Below are 6,217 nucleotides of genomic sequence, written 5' to 3'. Positions count from 1 at the left end.
GGTTTAAAACAAAGACAAGAAATCCATAATACTGGTCAAGGTATAGTTTGGTCTGCTATCCACTCACCACTGACTCACTGCAGTATGACTTTCAAGGTATTTTGATAAATTTCCAGAACTGTTTGAGTTATATCCATCAGACAGAAATTCCTGTCCTGACTTGTAGTACAATTTAAACCTTAACTTCTTCAACATGAAATTACTGTTGTTTTAATAGTTTCATTATAAGTATATGTCTTTAAATATCTTCTTTTATATCTTTGATTATTAGGGTGAGACAGATCTCTGTCACCCTTTGAACTGTGGTGTACCATGCTCCGCCTTTAGGTTCTGAATAGTACAAGTCTCTCAATGTAAACTAATATGTATTGAAAATACAACTCTATCAAAACATTTGTTTCTTTCCAGTAGAAGCAGGAAATGTTTTTCAAACATTGTATGCCATGAAGATGGATCTTATATTTTCCTTTCAAATAGAACTCAGATACCCTGCTTTCATATTTCACATTTTATGTGTGACCTGGTGTTGCTGCTGAAAATAACACATGAAAAGCACCCAGAAGTCAAATGTGCATCTAAAGTTCCCTGTGGATACCACTCATGACCCAAATAGCCATGTAGCTTATGTTCGAGCATAACCATAAATGGGATCTATAGCTTGTGGAATCAAGTTCACTTTCTAATCCTCGTTGGCTAGAAAGTAGACACACTTTCCAGTAGTTCTCTTCAGTGATTTTTCCTCCTGCATATACATCATCACACACCAAATATAATTGGTCATATTTGTTCAGGCAAGCTATTTCCTTACTGTTGGTCAACTATATTGCCTGAAAATACTTAGATACAAAGTCTGTTTCATATTATAGTTTTCCCATTTCTCTCTGTTTTTCTTCCTGTTGTAACTTTTCATTTTCTTTACAGTTGCGTCACAAATTCCAGTATCGTCTGGTCATGATCAAATTGAATAGACCTGCTAATCTTCTGTTTGTAAACATCCATTCTTCCTTTTTGTTGCATGTACCTTCAATTGTTTCTCCAGTGTATCTCTCTTTTGTGTCATTTTACCAACTTATTTTTAAGGAGTTCTCTAAATACTCTGAGAACAGACCATTTAATATAATTGCTATACCACTTACCTACAAATCACAATCAATTAGATAATCATGTTTTTCGTATGATTGTTCAAGCAATTTGATGAGATGTTGAAAGAATATAGTGAAGGTTAAAGCTGGTAGACTTCTACCAGAAACCATCTTTATATATGGAAATCAACCATTAATCATTTCTTTAGAATAGGCTGTTCAATCAGACCTTAATCCATCATTTCAGTCTTATTCTTTTCTGAATCTTGTCCATGGATGCCTTGTCAGACTGATTTGTCTTTGTGAGTGTATGTTCACCTCCCACTCTAAGGAGCCATCTCTCAACGTTAATGAGGTACTGCTCAGTGTGCAAGCCTCTGTTGTGCTACACATCAGCACGACATCCTCCTCACACTTACAAGTCTAATAATTTCTTGTCAAACTTCAAAAACCTCATAGTACTTCGGATTTTTTTTTTTAATTTCCTTAAATAGCCTCAAAAATTTATTCATGAACTCATTTGGAGAATTCCTGAGTGACTTGCTAATTTCCAAGTGTCCTTGGGTAGCTATAAAATGTTGATTGATTTGGAAACAATCAGACTAAGTAGACATTTGAAGTAAGTATGTATGTAACTAAAATTTTCCTCAATGACACCAAGCTTCAGACTCTTACTGATGTTCTTTGTTCATTCTCTTTCTACTTGAGAGTAATTCTGGAAACCACATTCTCATTTTCTCTTTGTCAGTCATAAACATGACAAACTGTAGGCCATGTGTCTTCCAATCATTACTGAAATTATCTTGAAGCCACTCATTACTTCACCTTGTCATCCTTGGGGTTGGTTTATATACTGAATTCAGTCTATGCTAGAAAAAAATATTGTCTCAAACTTTACCTGCTAATAACTGTTAACAATTTAAGTGGGGGAGAAAGTTTTTGTCATGGAAAAAAGGCTCAACCTGAAAAATCCAGATAGATGTTGCTTTCTTCAGGATTTTCTAGGTCAGTGATTTGCATCTTCATAAAATTTCACTACTTATAATTTGTTCTCTTTTTTTTTAGATAGGAATATAACATGAGAAAACTATTTAAGAATAAGTTACAGTATAACTATGTCAAGGTCATTCTTATTATTTAGGACATAAAGCACATATAAGAGATAATGATGAGAAATGAAATGAGAATAGTATTCTAAGAACAGAGGTGATGTTTGTTCTCTTATGTCTATCTTTCTCTCTATATCTCTGTGTGTATGTGTATGTTTGTGTCTGTGTCTATGTGTCTATGTGTCTCTGTGTGTAAATTTATAGAAGGTTATGATTGATTTTATAGGTACATGTAAAAGACAGAGCATGATGTCAGCATTTCTCACTGAATTAGGAGTTGTTATTGAGTCTCTAAAATATACCTTTTTCCAATTCAAGTACTAGGAATATATGAGCATGCTAGTATAACCAGCTTTTTATGTGTGTGCTGAGGATATGAAATCTAGACTCATGCTTTCATAGCAAGAAATGTATCCCTTGACCATCTTTATCCCTTGATCATCTCTATACCCTGAATTATATATTCTGAGGTTATACATCACCAGTTCTGCATTTACCTAATTAAGAGCTTAAAAACTGAATACCACTTATTCTTTCATAATTTAAATACATTAATATTTAACAACTAAACGAGCTCAAAAATTACATGATTGAGTAGATTAATTATATTTTAGTATTAGTATGTTACACATTTATTTTTAGTGAAATTCTGTTGGTTTGTTTTAGTTTATAGGTCTCATTTTAAATATTTATTTACATTCGAAGTTTGAAATTTTACAATGCATACTGTATTAAAATTTGTATAAAAGTAATAGTATGTTTTGCTCATTCACATTTTTATGAGATTTATACAAGACTGGAACATTTAAAATTATTTCACATACCAAAAAAAAAAAAAAAAAAAAAAAAAAAAAAGATTCTAAGGCTATACTGCTCTGTGAATTTTTATACTATTTAAATTGCAATAATGAAAATGTGGAGGTTGACATTTGGTGTTTTACTTTCTCTTAGAGATATAATGAATGATACACCAACACACACACACACACACACACACACACTTTATGTATATGGGTGTTTTCCTTCAGATATGTCTATGCACAATGTGTGCTCCATGTACTCATGCAGACACAAAGAGTCTATAATGTCCCTGAAACTGGAGTCAGAGACATTTGTGAATACCATCTGCATGCTAGGATTTGAACCAGCATTCTCTGAAAGAGTTTCCAGTGCTTCTAATCACTCAGCAATTGCTCCAGCAGCAACAGCTCAATCACTTTTTAATAATTAATAATTAATTAGCTTATAATCAATATTATGACCTACTGATCTGGATGACAATGATTTTCAGGTTGTTGATATATATTTTATTGGCATGATCACTCATTATTAAACATTGTTGAATGTGAATTTAAAGAATATGCATTCATTAAGTTTTTTGTTTTTTTTTTCTTTTGAAAGATTTTTTTATTTACTGTTTTTAATTTTTATTGGATATTTTTTATTTACATTTCAAATTTTATCCTTTTTTGTGGTTTCCTCATACCCTGGAAATCCCTTCTCACACCCTCTCTCCCCCTGCTTCTATGAGGGTGTTTTTGCACCCACCCATACTCTCCCAACTGCCACCCTGTCAAGTTTTTTAATTAAAATTAATATTTTAATTTGTGACCTAAAATATATTAATCTACTTTTCTACAGATTAATTCACCTAGAAAAGTGTAAGGTTTTTTTTATTTTTTTAATTTTTTTTTAGTACTAAGAATTGAACCTATAATTTCAGGGTACTCTATTAAGCTATGTTCCCAGTGCATTTTGGCTTTTGAATTTGATACAGAGTCTCATTATATTGATCAGGAAGATCTGGAACTCACTCAGTAGTCAAAGCATATCTTGAACTTAGAGTCAGTATCTTCATGCAATATCAAAAAATTTTAATTTTCTTTTACTTTTTAGAGACTATAATATAATTACATTTTTCTTCTTCCCTTTTATTCTTCAAATGTTCTTATATACCCTTCTTTTTTCCTTTCAAATTCCTAGCCTCATTTTTTTGTGAAGCTGAAGAATTTATTAGAAGTCCACTGTATTTGTATTTATTATTAACAGAAATTACTGTTGATGACATAAATGTGAGAAAGACTATATAAAACCTATAGAATTACAGAAAGACACTAAGATGGAAAGACAGACAAAGAAAGAAGAAAAGAAAGAAAGGAAGAAGGGAGGGAAGAAGAAAGGGGAGAGGAAGGGAGAAGGGGAGGGAAGATAATTTGAGAACTTCTTATTCCTCTGCTTGATAAAATAGATGTTTTGTGTGAGAAAGAATGGATATTAAAGTTAATAGGTTCTTGCTTTCACATTTCATCTTCTTTACTTTTCTTTCTTTTTCATACAATTATCACTTTATGTCAAGTGAACATTCTTTGTGGTGGCAACAGTATTGTTGACAGAATTATAAGTGGCTGACAGACTGTATCCACCACATCAGTATACAAGCCTTTTTCTCTGAAAAATGTCCAGGAGAGATGATGAGGGAAAGTTAGGAACTGTGAGGGTCCTGGTGCCCAGGACTCAGAACTTCAAAGGAATGACAGGCCAGTACTTCGGCTGCTTTCTGTCACAATGCTTATCAAAGCTCAGCTGCATAGCAGCCTCCATGGCCAGGATCTTGGGAGCACTGTTCCCATACAAGTGCTTCATCTCTGCTTGGCGCCGCTCCCAGGGCTTCTCAGATGGGGGCTCACCTGACTTGTGGTGGCTGAAGTACAGGCCATGGTCCGTGTTCAGATAGTCATTCAGTCGCTCTGCATCTAGCTGCTGCTGTCTCAGTCTGTGCAAAGTACTGGCGGAGCTCCTCAGTGATTTCCATATTGCTCAGGTTGTACTCCACTTCATCATCTGAATCTGACTCCAGCTCTTCTTCTTCATACAGTGCTTCATTTTCTTTTGTGGATGTCTGGGTTCTATTGCTGTTATGCAGAGGCTGCCCAGGGCTTTTGAGATGGGAAACAGTGTAGGGAGACTCCTGCTGTGCCATGTGCTGGCCCTGAGAGTTCCAAGGATTCCAAGCCTCATAAGCAAGAGAGTTCCAGGGAAGAACTTAATGAAGGAAGAACCATGGAGAAGTGAAATAGGAATCCCTTAACTTTCTGTAAACATTCTGGTGGCTTTGCATCCAAATCATTGCATGATGATAATGCTGCAGTATCTTGCATATACTGGGTGACAATACCAAGATGAAGTAGCCCTTCATTTTGAGGCCATTGCTATAATCTCTGATTGCAAAAGTCCAAATGGGAACTCGCAGGCATGTAGCTTGAAGATCTCAGGTGGTGGGCAACAACGGACCTAGTTCTCGTGGTGGGCAGAAGGATCTTCTTTCCTTTTCTTATACATTTTTTTCCCTGAAACACTAAAAATCCTAGCCTCATTTTTATTAATTATTTTGTTTCAGATTCCTACAATTACTTCAGAACAACCATCAAATACATAAGCTCATATGAACATTAACAATTTATTTGTTGAGAACAGAAAAAGTGAAAGATAATATGAGGGTACTGTGTGTGTACGTCTAGGTTTGTGTACTTGTAGGAGGAGCTAAGGTGGGAGGTGTAAAGAGAGGAAGAAGAGTAAGGGAGGACTAGGGGAAAGAAGAGGAGGAGCTAAAAGAGAGAGAGATGGAGAGGAGAGAGAGAGAGAGAGAGAGAGAGAGAGAGAGAGAGAGAGAGAGAGAGAGAGAGAAATATGGAGGCTGATGTCTGTTTTTCTGTAGCAGTCAAAGGTAGTTGGTATATCTAGGTTGGGTATTGGGTCACACTTTTTTGATTGTAAGAGCATCTTGTTACTGATCATTACTAAATACATAGCCTTTGATTAATCTTTAAGCATTAGAGTCTCATTTTTCTACTGGGCCAGTGTGGATGGCAGGATGGTCTAGGCAATGCCCAGTCTTGCAGAGACAGCGTGGAAGATTGGCAGAATATCTCCCATGCTGGTGACTCATGAGTGGCAGGGCTGGTGTTTCTGGCTGGCTGTTTCTAGCTGCAGTGCCCACGTGGCCTCATGGCCTTGGAACGTGGTGTC

At 35.5% G+C, this 6,217-nt stretch overlaps 1 pseudogene; it reads right to left on the bottom strand.

The window, feature by feature from the left end:
• Nucleotides 1–4,705: 4,705 nt before the first annotated feature.
• Nucleotides 4,706–5,398, bottom strand: LOC117701993 (gem-associated protein 8 pseudogene; annotated as a pseudogene).
• Nucleotides 5,399–6,217: the final 819 nt, after the last annotated feature.

Source organism: Arvicanthis niloticus, unplaced genomic scaffold (genome assembly GCF_011762505.2).
Source record: "Arvicanthis niloticus isolate mArvNil1 unplaced genomic scaffold, mArvNil1.pat.X pat_scaffold_386_arrow_ctg1, whole genome shotgun sequence".
NCBI lineage: Eukaryota > Metazoa > Chordata > Mammalia > Rodentia > Muridae > Arvicanthis > Arvicanthis niloticus.
The sequence above is the reverse complement of the archived record's forward strand: the minus strand, read 5'-3'. Positions and strand labels throughout refer to the sequence as shown.